At 42.7% G+C, this 13314-nt stretch overlaps 1 protein-coding gene and 1 non-coding gene across 2 annotated transcripts in view; one reads left to right on the top strand and one right to left on the bottom strand.

The window, feature by feature from the left end:
- LOC124776034 (division abnormally delayed protein-like) overlaps window positions 1-13314 on the top strand; it is a 1005302-nt gene that overhangs the window by 970315 nt on the left and 21673 nt on the right. The window lies entirely within an intron of this gene.
- Trnas-cga lies at window positions 2017-2091 on the bottom strand. The gene has a single exon. It is a non-coding gene; the product is annotated as a tRNA-Ser (tRNA).

The following is a 13314-nucleotide window of genomic DNA, read 5'->3' as shown; positions in this document are numbered from 1 at the left end:
TTTTTCTTTGCCGAGAACACTGTTACAGCAAGCACATATCTCGATATGTTTGAGAACTTTACGTTCTCACAGTTAGAGACTGATTCGAACGACTTCATTAACCAACAGGATGGGGCACCGCCACACTGGCATCTGGAAGTGCGGGAATTTTTAAGTCAGAGGATTACTGAACGATGGATCGGTCGCACTGGACCAAATGATTCAGCCTTACATTACTACCGGACCTGACTGGATGTGATTATTTCTTGTGGGGCTTTATGAAAGACTAAATAGTGCCTCCGTTACCAACAACAATGAATGAAGTGAGACTTCGCGAAACATTAGCTGTGGAAGCTATAACTCAAGACATGCTCACTACAGTGTGGGAACAATCTGAATATTGCTTTGACATATGCCGTGCATCTCAGAGGGGAATACTGAACAACTATGGAATGGTACGAAAAAAAATTTTTTGAGTTTCCCGTTCATCAAAAAAACAAAATTCATTGTGTATGTCTATTAGTTTCAGAAATAACGACGTGCCAAATCGGATGATTCTTTTTGATACTCCCTGTATTTTCAATTCAGCACACTTTCGTGGCCGTTGTCACTGAAGCTAAGCTCTTGTAGGTTATGTTAGCTCAGGTCGCGTCATGTTTCGACACCTCTACTAGGATCTTCTTCAGGATCCTCTGCTTTTCCCGGTTAGCTGAACACTGTTAAAGGCTATTTCTTTTGTTAACTGTTATTTCGAGACCCCACGTAGGGGCGGTCTGGTAGCGGATAAAACCATTCTTCATCCAAAGGTTATATACGTTTAAAAGAAGTTTTTTAATACTTAAATAAACGTATTACAGTAATGATGTTTGTTTTTGAAACACTTAGGTGGGCAATTTGTGTAATTTTTGAAGCTTTATACTACAGTTGAAACATAATTAACTGATGATAATGTTAACGATGCTGTGATGTAATGGTGATGTGTGAAAATGGTGCAATAATTATGGTGACGGTGGTGGTGGAATGCTGAGTATGACTATGAAGCCTTGTGGGATCGTAGGTAGCGAGTGGTAGTCATTGCATCTGTGGTGACGGTACTCACGACGCCAGGGAGTACCGCACCACAACGAAACACTCGTAGCGCAGCAGCTGTATGGGTTGGAAGTACGAACTATACTGAAGTCCGCCAGGGGCTGCAGCTGCCAACCAGTGCGCATCAAGTGTGTGGATAATGATTGTTCGATGCCTCGTTAAATACCGGAGCACTGAGCTACGGCGGGCAGTTCTCTTCAGTGCGCCGAGTCGTGTACGGTCTCCAGTTACCGCCGCATCTCCAAGCTGCAGCGATCGTCCGTCGTCAGTCGTAGGCCAGCTCTGGACTCTAAGTAAGCTTCACTCAGAGGCACAGTGACAGGACTTTAATATTTTAGAGGAATTGCAATAAATCCAAGCGCCTAAATGCGCTGAACAGTTTACAAAAAGAGGCATATTTTATGTTGAGTATTGTTGTTGTTGTTGTTGTTGTTGTGGTCTTCAGTCCTGAGACTGGTTTGATGCAGCTCTCCATGCTACTCTATCCTGTGCAAGCTTCTTCATCTCCCAGTACCTACTGCAACCTACATCCTTCTGAATCTGCTTAGTGTATTCATCTCTTGGTCTCCCTCTACGATTTTTACCCTCTACGCTGCCCTCCAATACTAAATTGGTGATCCCTTGATGCCTCAGAACATGTCCTACCAACCGATCCCTTCTTCTAGTCAAGTTGTGCCACAAACTTCTCTTCTCCCCAATCCTATTCAACACCTCCTCATTAGTTATGTGATCTACCCATCTAATCTTCAGTATTCTTCTGTAGCACCACATTTCTTCATATTTAATGAACATCATTTTGCCGGCCGGTGTGGCCGAGCGGTTCTAGGCGCTACAGTCTGGAACCGCGCGACCGCTACGGTCGCAGGTTCGAATCCTGCCTCGGGCATGGATGTGTGTGATGTCCTTAGGTTAGTTAGGTTTAAGTAACTTCCTGGCCGATTAAAACTGTGTGTTGGACCGAGACTCGAACTCGGGACCTTTGCCTTTCGCGGGCAAGCGCTCTACCGACTGAGCTACCCAAGCACGACTCACGCCCCGTCCTCACAGCTTTAATTCCGCCAGTACCTCGTCTCCTACCTTCCAAACTTCACAGAAGCTCTCCTGCGAACCTTGCAGAACTAGCACTCCTGGAAGAAAGGATATTGTGGAGACATGGCTTAGCCACAGCCTGGGGGATGTTTCTAGAATGAAATTTTCACTCTACAGCGGAGTGTGCGCTGATATGAAACTTCCTGGCCGATTAAAACTGTGTGCCGGACCGAGACTCGAACTCGGGACCTTTGCCTTCCGCGGTAGAGCGCTTGCCCGCGAAAGGCAAAGGTCCCGAGTTCGAGTCTCGGTCCGGCACACAGTTTTAATCGGCCAGGAAGTTTCATATCAGCGCACACTCCGCTGTAGAGTGATAATTTCGTTCTAGGTTTAAGTAGTTCTAAGTTCTAGGGGACAGATGACCTCAGCAGTTAAGTCCCATAGTGCTCAGAGCCAACATAATTTTATTACTAATTTTGGGAATCTTTCTGACTGAAAATAACCTTCGCCGTCCTCATGCATCCCCAGCATACACTAAACTGAACTCCGTCTGAACTGGCCTCGGAATACCCAACGGTACTCACCGACCCCCGTGTCATCCTCAGCCGATAGACGTCACTGGATGCGGATAAGAAGGGGCTTGTGGTCAGCACACCGTTGTCCCCGCTGTTGTCAGTTTTCGTAACCGGAGCCACTCATACGCAACCGGTTTCGGTGTTAAAGTGCACCATCTTCGGTCTCCTGTATGACTCAGGGTGTTCATTTCGATGCTGGATATTATCACTGCGCCTTCTGTACAAGGATAAAAAACATAGGCGTCCGCTAAACTCCACACACATTCTCATCGCCTATAGTGTCTATAGTGTGTATGGCGGCAGCGCATCAGCTCGGTTGTTCCAGTTCTACAGTAGAGCTGATGTGCTGCGCCTGAACTACACACTCCACACACTGAGTGTTAAACGCCACTCAGCAGGAATGTTCGCATACAGACTTGCGAGCCCGGATGTTGTCATCTTGGAAGACAGCTGTTTCCACTCCATATACATCATGAAAATGTAGAAGAAAGGTCAATAGCTGGTCATCGTAAAATGTTGAAATAATCATTCTGCTCCATTTTCAAGGTAACGAGCATGAGTGGACAGAAGTTGTGGTACAACACTCCTGAATCACCATAGAACCACTTCTGGCCCCAGCTACACATTCCACACACTGATGATCAAAAGCCTCGCTGGGCTGCCCATGTATTCGACGCTTTACACCATCTGGCAAAAAAAAGGGCAAAATCGCGACTGGTCGGATAGAACTACATGCTTCTAGTGTCCGTAATATTTGGTCCATTGCAGATAAACAGATTCATGTACCGTGATGAGGAATAGCCTTTTTCTAGGTACCCGAACCGAAATGTCCATTACATACCCTGTGCGGTAGTCCCTAGCATAGTAGTTGATATGGACCTGCGACAGTTGCTGTCGGTGTGAAATAAATTGTTATTGTCACTATGCGACACCCGTTTCGTGTCCCTATCGGATAGCCGGCCGCGGTGGTCTAGCGGTTCTAGGCGCGCAGTCCGGAACCTCGCGACTGCTACGTCGCAGGTTCGAATCCTGCCTCGGGCATGGATGTGTGTGATGTCCTTAGGTTAGTTAGGTTTAAGTAGTTCTAAGTTCTAGGGGACTGATGACCACAGATGTTAAGTCCCATAGTGCTCAGTACCATTTGAACCATTTTTGAACCCTATCGGATAGGCTATACTTTTGATTACTGTACTTACCCCTCGTCACTTGGCTGCGAGTGGCAAGCATCCCTTGTAGACACATTGGACAGTTCGCTTTGATACACCTACAGACAGGTTTACTTCATTCACAGTCCATTCATAGGCATGTCCAAACACGACAGCTCCTTCTGCCATTCTGTCAGATCTCAGCTTTGACTCATCCTACTTCGACATAAACGTTAATTCACTGGTGTGACTTACGTCAACGGTGAAAGGTCATACCACGACGTGGCCCTAGTTCCACACCATTTACAGCTCTCCAAGACAACCAGAGTGCACCTTTCACGAGGTGAAACAGACAAAGAAATGAGTACAGTTTCATAAAAATTTGATGGTTCATTCAAGAGAAAGAGCTTCACAAATTGAGCAAGCTTTGGTCCATCTCCGATCCTTAGGCATTGGAGATGGCATTGATTGGCAGTTGTTGGATGTGCTCCTTAAGGATATCGTGACAAATTCTACCCAATTGGCGCGATAGATTGTCAAAATCCCGAGCGACGTTGTAGGCCAGGAAAGCACAAAGACAAGCAGTAGAAACTCTCGCCGGCTGCGAGCGGGCATTACCTTGCTGAAATGTAAACCCAGAATGGTTTTCCATGAAAGACAACAAAGCGGGGCGTAGAAAATCGTCAGTGTGCCGCTTGGCTTTATTGGTGCCACGGATGACAATCAAAGGGGCCCTGCTATGAAAAGAGACGCACAGCGTTTGAATCGATATACGAGACGGCACACTGTGAAGAAAAAGATCTTTCAAATTGTATACAGCAGTCATGTAGAGGATACCAAACGGGAAACATTCTTATAGTGAGCGGCTGGGCCAGGAGCGGTAAGCTATTGAAATACTGCACGTTGTATACATACACGAAAAAATATGCTTTAAATTGGTGCATGACCTGATGAATAAAAATGAAGTTATTGTTGTGTGTGTTTCGTATTTAAAAAATCAGATGAATATGCAATTGATATCGATGTTTTTCATTGGAATTTCATAGTACGGGAACGGTGCAAATAATTTGCTTAATCTCCAGAGAAAGAGCTATATATATATATATATCCAAGTTAATTTACGCTTTGAATACAAGCGCTGCATCGTTCAGGAAAACAAATCGGGGTATTGGCGTAGTTGAGTAAGCTGTGAGTCACGCGAAAATGTAATACCTGTGAGGTATAAAGATTCGCGTTAATATTCTTAGGTTAATTGAAAGAAGTGGAAAGGAATAGTTTGTGTAGGTGTGTGTTATTTTCAAACAATCGGGCTGGATTTGTGAATTGCATACTGATAAGCAGCTACGTTTTCAATTAAATGAACTCCATGTCGCCTTGTACTAAATACTCGTCTATAACTCTGATACCACGAGGAATTCGTGGCAGTAAATGATGCAACTTGGGACGCTGGCGTGTCATTTGACTTAAGTTTAGTTGTACTCTGATGATCATTCTGACAGTTATGATGATTGTAGAAGATGAAACCCGGAGGCGGTACATAGCTTACTTCCCTCGAACAACACGCGGGCCCCTAGGTTTAACTTTTCTGTCGACAGCATCACATACGCTTTCTGCATGAGATACTTCGGTAAGTTTGGAAGTTAACCCTCATCTTTGGCGCAAGGTCTGGTGATAAGGAATTGTACGCCGCCACCCCTCGTCCTGTTCCTTCCACATACTGGCGGTGAATAATTTCCATCGTCCTACACTGAGATCGCCACAACTACTGCGTTTTCCGCTAGCGGCATATCCGAGCTCTGTAACACATCCGTCGTAGTTTAAACTGCCATTTATTGCATAGAGACGCCCCAAAGCTTCAGTGCAGACCAGTGAAAACCAAAGCTGTCTGGTAACCTCTTAGTTTTCTTACACGTTTGCGATGCACTATTTCCTTGTTACGATATTGCAGCGCCTGTGTTGTCCTTCTTAACTACACAGACAGTGCAATATCGTATTTAACCGCCGATACCAGGCAGCTAAGGCTAATTGAGCTAGTAATAGCGAATAGTTAACGAATCACAAGAGGAGACTGTATACTTGGAAAACAATGGCTGATATGGGAAGATTTCAGTTAGATTACATCATGGTCAGACAGAGATTCCGAAGTCGGATACTGGATTGTAAGGCGTATACAAGGGAAGATTTAGGCTCAGATCACAATGTAGTAGTGATGAAGAGTAGGCTGAAGTTCAAAACATTAGTCAGGAAGAATCAATATGCAAAGAAGTGGGATACGGGAATGTTAAGGAATAACGATATACGCTTGAAGTTTTCTAAGGCTACAGACACAGCAATAAGGAATAGCTCAGTAGGCAGTACAGTTGAAGAGCAACGGACATATATAAAAAAAAGTTAATCACAGAAGTTGGAAAGAAAAATATAGGTACAAAGACGGTAACTGCGAAGAAACCATGGATAACAGAAAGAATAGTTCAGTTTATCGATAAAAGAAGGAAGTATAAAAATGTTCAGGGAAATTCAGGAACACAGAAATACAAGTCACTGATAAATGAAATAAATAGGAAGTTCACGGAAGCTAAGACGAAATGGCTGCATGAAATATGTGAAGAAATCTAAAGAGAAATGCTTGTCGGAAGGACTGACTCAGCATATAGGAAAGTCAAAACAACCTTCAGTGAAATTAAAAGCAAAGGTGTAACATTAAGAGTGCAACGGGAATTCCACTGTTAAATGCAGAGGAGAGAGCGGTTAGGTGGAAAGAGTATTCTAAAGGCCTTTATGAGGGGGAAGATTTGTCTGATGTGGTAGAAGAACAAACAGGAGTCGATTTAGAAGACATAGAGGATCCAGTATTCGAATCAGAATTTAAGAGAGCTTTGGAGGACTAAAGATCAAATAAGGCAGAACGGATAGATAACAGTCCATCAGAATTTCTAAAATCATTGGGGAAAGTGGCAAAAATAAAAAAGAGGCTATTCACGTTGGTGTGTAGAATGTAGGAGTCTGGCGACATACCATCTGACCTTCGGAAAAATATCATCCACGTAACTCTGAAGACTGCAAGAGTCGACAAGTGCGAGAATTACCGTAAAATCAACTTCACTGCTCATGCATACGTGTACCGATAAGAGTAATAAACAGAAGACTGAAAAAGAAAATTGAGGATGTGTTGTATGACGATCAGTTTAGCTTTAGGAAAGGTAAAGGCACCAGAGAGAGAATTCTGACGTTGCGGTTGATAACCGAAGCAAGACTAAAGAAAAATCGAGACACATTAATAGGATTTGCCGACCTGGAAAAAGCGTTCGATAGTGTAAAGTGTGCAAGATGTCCGAAATTCTGAGCAAAATAGGTGTAAGCTATAAATGAAAGACGGGTAATATAGAATATATGCTAGAACGAAGGAGGAACAATAAGACTAGAAGACCAAGAACGAAGTGCTCGGATTGAAAAGTGTGTAAGGCAAGGAGGTAGTCTTTCGCCCATACTGTCCGATCTGAACGTCGAAGATCACTGATGAAAATAAAAGAAAGGTTCAGGAGTGGAATTAAAATTCAAGGTGAAAGGATAGCGATGATAATATTCGCCGATGTCATTGTTATCCTGAGTGAAAGTGAAGAAGAATTACATGATCTTCTGAATGGAATGAACAGTCTAATGAGTACAGACAGTAAATCGAAGAAAGACGAAAGTAATGAGAAGTAGCAAAAACGAGAACAGCAAGAAACTTAACATCGGGCTTGATGGTCACGAAGTACCTGAAGTTATCTAGGCACCAAAATAACCGATGACGGACGGAGCAAGGAGGACACGAAAAGCAGACTAGTACTGACCAAGAGAATTTCAACAGTATTAAACATAGGCCTTAATTTGAGGAAGAAATTTCTGAGAATGTGCGTTTGGAGGACAGCATTGAACAGTAGTGAAACATGAACTGTGGGAAAACCGGAACAGAAGAGAATCGAAGCATATGAGATGTGGTGCTGCAGACGCATGTCGAAAATTAGGTGGACTGATAAGAAATGAGGTTCTGCGCAGAATCAGAAAAGGAAACACTGACAAGGAGAAGGGACAAGATGATAGAACATCTGTTAAAACCTCTGGGAATGACTTCCATGGTACTAAGAGTTGTGAGGGTAAAAACTACAGAGGAAGACAAGAGTTTGGAATACATACAGCAAATAATTGAGGACGTAGTTGCAAGTGCTACTCTGAGATGAAGACATGAAGAGGTTGTGCGATCGGAACTCCTCTACAGCCTCTCTTGTCCGTGACGCACGTGAATTAAAAACAACTCATAATTAGGATATTTTATTCTTTTAAGCTGCCAGTGCGAACCTAAAGCCACAAAATATGCATTCCATTCCAGCTGATATCTTCAAGATGATGCTATGTTCACAAACAATAGAGTGTAATAGTGTAATCCAATACTTAAAATAGCCCTACGACGTTAGACAACCAGTCTACGCCACATTCATTTACAGTGAGAACTAGTTGCATTATTACGCGTACTTAATTGTGGACGTAATGAATGCTATTAGCGAAATATGACTATGTGGCTTAATATTAAGTGAATTCACTTGGATAAAAATCTGTCTTATGTTTATCTTCATTTCTTTCGCTTCATTGCGTCAGTGAGATACGTAGAAAGCACAAGGCGAAGTATTTAATTGTTGTCGAATGTAGGTAACATTAATCCACAGTTCTGGAATCTCGTTTAGAGAACACACACACATAAATTACGGTTTTTACTCTCCTTTTCATTCACAAAATTCGCACAACGATTAATTTCACTTCATTTTGAAAAGTTATTTAATTGCCGACGAATAATTAGGCTCACTTTGATGTTACGCAGCAGTCTACAAAACAAAAATCCAAATTACACAAATTGCATTAAAGCGATACTCACTAGTTCGTTCATATAAATTACGTGTTACGGAAATTGGCACTGCCAAATATTCTGCTTTATTTATTAATTTAAGAGGTAACATTCAGTTTGTTTCTGTGTCCTCGCGTAGCCGAAATGTGATTTGGAGGTTTGAAGCGGCAAACAGTGTTGTCCTTGCGGGTATGTATTTACAGTGAACAAAAAAACTGCAAAAATATGAGAATCGCTCCTGAGAAACAAAAAATTTTTGCAACAAATGGCTGATGTTTTTAAATATAAAAAGTAGTATATTTTGCCATCTGGAGCTGAGGTAAGTTCTTCCATACGCCGAAGCACCACGTCATAGAGGTTTTGTAGGAGATTCTCAGGCTTCACCTGCGAGGTTGGTCCACAGTTGCTCAGCCGTATCGGCGATAACTCGGACCAAAAGACAACCAAGAAAATAGCGGTTTACGTAATACTGTGAAAAAGCTTTCCCTTTTGTAGGTAATATCTAGCAAAGCGTGCAGGACAGAAACATTTCTTTCATCTGTAAGAAGCTTAAGGTACTATTGGGAACGTTTGCTGTTTGTAATAGAGTAGTTCGGCGTAGATTCCGAAACCAGTTCATCATTTCGGACTGGCCTTTCCTCCATTACGATGCTCCAGAATGTGTTCATGAACTAAGTATCTTTAATATTATGCAGGTTGTTTCACGATGTTTTTTTACGATTTCAAACTTGAATAGTGCGCTGTAGAAGCAAGACTGTCATGTTTCATCCCACAAACAAGGCAATAATCATGTCGTACTGGCCGAAGCAACATGGTGCGTTCGCGTGCAACGTGCCTTTCCTAAGCATTTCAAGATTCAGTTGTGATATCCAATTTCTGCTCTTGGAACGATACTGAATTGGGTAAGAAACTTCCTTGCAACTGCGAGTGCATCGAATCGAAAGCCATCAGTCCCTCGGAAAACTGTCCAAATTGACGAGAACATTGTAAGTGTGCGTAGCAGTTTGCGTTCGTTACGAAATCCAAGAAGACGGCGGGGCATGCCACAGATCCAACAAGACACTGCAAGTTCTCCGTGAAGCGTTTGGTATCAGCCTAATTTCCAAGCGCGCTTGTGTCGAACGGTCTCCTCGCTCGGCTGGTTTAACCGAGCTAGACTATTACCTATGGGGTTTTTTGAAGGCGAGAGTGTACTCCGACCGCCCGATAAGCTTGGAACAGTTAACTGATCAAATTCACCATGAAATTTCTAGAATTCCTCCAACAGTCAGTCACGAATGGTGTGTTCAAATACTTACTACTGTAGGTGAAACGCCTAGAGTATTGTGTAGCCCCGAATAGTCGTCATTTGTCCGATGTAGTATGCGACAAGTAAACCTGCATAAATATTGTACCTTGTATAAAATGTTCAACTTTGTTTCATGAATAGTTGGTGCGTTGTCCAGATTTGAAAAAATTTAAAACATTGTGAAACACTCCGTATTTGTGTCCATCGGATCCTCGGACGACAGTGGTTCAGTGTACATTCTGGACTTATTTTTGAGCTTTAAGAAATAGGAAAAAAAATTAAGGAAGGAGGGAAGGAAATGAGCAGGAAAGGATGATTGTGGTTTAATTCTACATGGTCTTTCCATTTATCTTTACCATCTATTATGTCGTTTATTGGTTCAACTTTCATTAAGAGAGGAGCAACCCTGGAACGAGCGTTGCGAACGAAATAGACATTATTTTATCCATTTTGGCAGAAGAACACCGCAGCTGTTTTTATTAATTACAATATGGTTCAAATGGCTCTGAGCACTATGGGACTCAGCTTCTGAGGTCATTAGTCCCCTAGAGCTTAGAACTAGTTAAACCTAACTAACCTAAGGACATCACACACATCCATGCCCGAGGCAGGATTCGAACCTGCGACCGTAGCGGTCTCGCGGTTCCAGACTGCAGCACCTAGAACCGCACGGCCACTTTGGCCGGCTACAATATGGTTCAAATGGCTCTAAGCACTATGGGACTTAACATCTGAGGTCATCAGTGCCCTAGACTTAGAACTACTTAAACCTAACTAACCTGAGGACATAACACACATCCATGCCCGAGGCAGGATTCGAACCTGCGACCGTAGCAGCAGCGCGTTTCCGGACTGAGGCGCGTAGAACCGCTCGGTCACAGCGGCCGGCTTCGTAAATTACGCTGTAGGAAATTTTTCTTCTTTAGGGCCAGCAGCATAATAATGTCTGATGAAGACATGATTATTAGAGTAGATGCATCATATAGCTGCTAATAATAAGTAATCTGTATTTACGACAGACTTTTTCGGCTTTATCGCCAACATATAGCGTAGTAAGAGTGGAACTGTAAACTAGTGTCACATTGTAATTAACGATTTATTTTCTACATTTCGACATTATTTACCATCCTATTAACACAGTGAAAGTTATAAGACAGTCCACTAACGATGTAACATGGACGTTACATCAATCTAGATGTACTTGAAAATGGCGAGAAAGTCGAAACAGCCTGTCGCAAATAAACATTACTTATTATAAGTAGGTATTTGATGCATCTACTCTAATAAACTGTAGGAAATACTGCAACCAGTCACAAGTGTAATGAATGAAACAGATGTTCTGGTAGCTGGTGTTAATAATAAGCACGTTTTCTCCAGAGATGACGCCAGTGCGTCCGGAATAAGTCAGCCGAGAGTCGTTTGCTTTTTGCACGCAAACAGCTTCCATCCACTGAATGTAAGGAATATCCATTATTTGGCCGCTGAGAATCTGCGCTGGCTAAGACAGGTTGAACATCAGGGGCAGTGGAGTGTGAACTTTTGGTGCAGAGTTGTTCGGAACTACTTTATTGCTCTTTCCTTCATTCAACAAACCTTAACTGGTAAGAGCTACGCACAATTTTTTGTCTAATGCTACAGGCTCTCTTAGAAGAAGCACCTCTTGAAATTCGTAGATTAACATAGTTCCAGCACGATGGGTACCTGGCTCACTACTGGCTTGTGGCTGCGAAAGTGCTCACCCAGCTCTGGCCTGGTCGCTGCACAGGACGCGAAGGCGTTATCAGTTGTCCTGCACGTTCGCCTGATTTGACGCCACTTGATTTTTTTCTCTGGGTAAACTCAGAGGTTAAGTCTCTGCCCAAGTATCGACAACCCAAAAGGATTTAAATATCGTATTGTTGCAGAAAGTGCAACGATATCGAAGGCATCTCTGCAACGAGTCCAGGAACTCTTGCACCAGCGACTGCAGACGTGAATTGCAGTAGAGATGAGCACTCAGAACATTACGTAAATGGAATTTTAAAGTATCGTTTACGTCCACATTCTGTTGTGATTTCCTATTCGTTGCGGTTGCTCGTCTAATTTTACAATGTAACTGTGTTTTTTGACATTAAACTCATGACGCGAAGATGTAACATTAAAATCTCTGCAAATCAGTTTCTTTTTTTCACACATACCAATCTTTTTTGTAAGGCTTTTGGCAGAAACGTTAGCAGAACTGCTACTGGTATTAATTGGTAAATCATCAAAATGCCATCCATTTGGTGTGTCGGTCCAACGACATGTAGCCAAGTCAGTTTCAAACCAAATTTTTCGCTATTCCGTCTCTATAAGTAGAAATGCTTGGCTGCGTCAAGTTCGAGAGCACCTTCAGCCTGAGGCGACAGTTCCGCATAACAACACTAACTTCCAAAAAGTAATTTTTTTTTCATTTTCCAGAAAGTCTTTTAATAGCCATGATCGCAAATAAAAGCACATCAAATGGTGACTAGTTTCAGCTGTTCATACAACCATCTTCAGATCTGGAATAATAAGTGTGGTGTCGCCGCCAGACACCACACTTGCTAGGTGGTAGCCTTTAAATCGGCCGCGGTCCGTCAGTATACGTTGGACCCCCGTGTCGCCACTATCAGTGATTGCAGACCGAGCGCCGCCACACGGCAGGTCTAGAGAGACTCCCTAGCACTCGCCCCAGTTGTACAGCCGACTTTGTCACTGTCTACATACGCTCTCATTTGCCGAGGCGACAGTTTAGCATAGCCTTCAGCTACGTCATTTGCTACGACCTAGCAAGGCGCCATATTCAGTTACTAGAAGTCATATCTTGAAGAATTTATTCTGAACAGATAATATTGTGAATCATGTACCGTCAAGAGCGACGTTCATCATTAATGGATTAAAGTTAAGTATCAAACTAATTACGTCCGCTTTCTGAATTCTAATTCCTTGTCATGTTCCAGACCTCATGCCAGCCTGCGTGAGCTTAAACGCGTGCATTTCGGCCTCCTCTCGTAACATAGTGTTGGCTCTTCTGCCAACACAACAATAAGCATAATAGAAAATTGCTTTAAGATAGCAATGGCTGAGCGGATTACAGGAAAATATTCAAAACGGAATCATATAAATAAATCACCGACATGCCAATTACAAAATCAAGAGTCTGCAAATCGCAGTGCATTCTCATATAAGAATCTATCTCAATACAATGTTGGCTGCACCATCGAGATAATGTTCAAATGTGTGTGAAATCTTATGGGACTTACGTGCTAAGGTCATCAGCCCCGAAGCTTACACACTACTTAACCTAAATTATCCTAAAGACAAACACAC

Source organism: Schistocerca piceifrons, chromosome 2, assembly GCF_021461385.2.
Source record: "Schistocerca piceifrons isolate TAMUIC-IGC-003096 chromosome 2, iqSchPice1.1, whole genome shotgun sequence".
Classification (NCBI taxonomy): Eukaryota; Metazoa; Arthropoda; class Insecta; order Orthoptera; family Acrididae; genus Schistocerca; species Schistocerca piceifrons.
Note: the sequence above shows the minus strand (reverse complement) of the source record. Positions and strands in the feature narration are given on the sequence as shown.